The sequence below is a fragment of the Pygocentrus nattereri genome, chromosome 11, assembly GCF_015220715.1.
Source record: "Pygocentrus nattereri isolate fPygNat1 chromosome 11, fPygNat1.pri, whole genome shotgun sequence".
Classification (NCBI taxonomy): Eukaryota; Metazoa; Chordata; class Actinopteri; order Characiformes; family Serrasalmidae; genus Pygocentrus; species Pygocentrus nattereri.
Genome location: NC_051221.1, coordinates 14,667,522 through 14,668,743, shown reverse-complemented (window position 1 = coordinate 14,668,743; position 1,222 = coordinate 14,667,522).

Here is a 1,222-nt window from a genome sequence, read left to right as displayed (position 1 = left end):
TTTGACGCCTTAATCGTTTACATATGCAGGCAATTTGAAAAACTGGTGGAATTCCCCTTAATGTCTTTAGACCTCAAGTAGTCCAGATCGTCCTCGTCTCACTCTGTCAACTAAACCCTGGACACACGTCCACCATCCTTCCTTTTACAGTTTTCTCCGAAGTGGAACTTCCTGAAACAGAGCTCCATGTAAACAAACAGAAGCCAGATACACAGTGAACCCATTAGAGCTGCTCTCCTTCGCTGAGAAGGTCCATATGTTTCTGTCAGACGATTTGCTGTTCTTTTTTCTTTCTTCGTTTTTTGAAGTAGCAATAAGAAACATTTTCATGCCTGTCTTGTCTCGTTGACCGAATAGGTCACTGCTCGCATGGCGGGCCGTGTAGCATGACGCAGTATCAAGGCAAGAAATCTTCAGCACCTCAACAGAATGAGGGTGGTCTCTGGGGTCCCCCAAATCCACCGAGCTTTCAGTTCTCTTCACTTACTGCACCAGCACAGAGCAATATTCCCTCCTCAAAACATTCAATCACGTTTTAATGGAGGCCTCTGCTTATTGCTCCTCTGGGTCAAAGCTGATTTGCTGTTTTTGGGATGCTAAAAGCATTTTTAGATTGAAGCTGTTAGAAAAATGTACTTTGACTCTGCATGGATTTGACAGCTTTGTTGTGCTTTGCCGATCAGAGAAACGCTTTCCTTTTGAGTTAGATTCTTTCTCCTGTTCTGTCAAGTCAACTTTGGTTCCCCAGCGTTGCTCAGAATACATCATGATCAGAGTTCTTGTAGGAGTAGATGAGTGGATAAAAAATGATGTGGGCCTTTTTGTGCTCCTTTCTCATAAGATTTAATCATATTTTGATAGAAACCCCTACTTATTACTGCCATATGTCAAACCTGATTTGCTGGTTTGGGATGCCAAAGTCATTTTCAGGATCAAAGCTGTGAAGATAAATGTATTATGTCTTTCCTACTCTTTCAGCAGCACCCTTTCCATAGTATCAAAATAAGGCTCTATGACTTTTTCTTGTGGGTCATATCCTGCCCAGCTGGACTGTGTTGTTGCTAATCCAAACAAGGCAGGTTGAGAAAGAAAACAAATTAGCCACCACATTAACAAAAAATTGGCTCGACACTCACTGAGCACTTTAATAGGTCCACCTCCTTGTTTCTACGCTCACTGTCCATTTGATCAGCTCCACTTACTGTATAGCTGCACTTTGTAG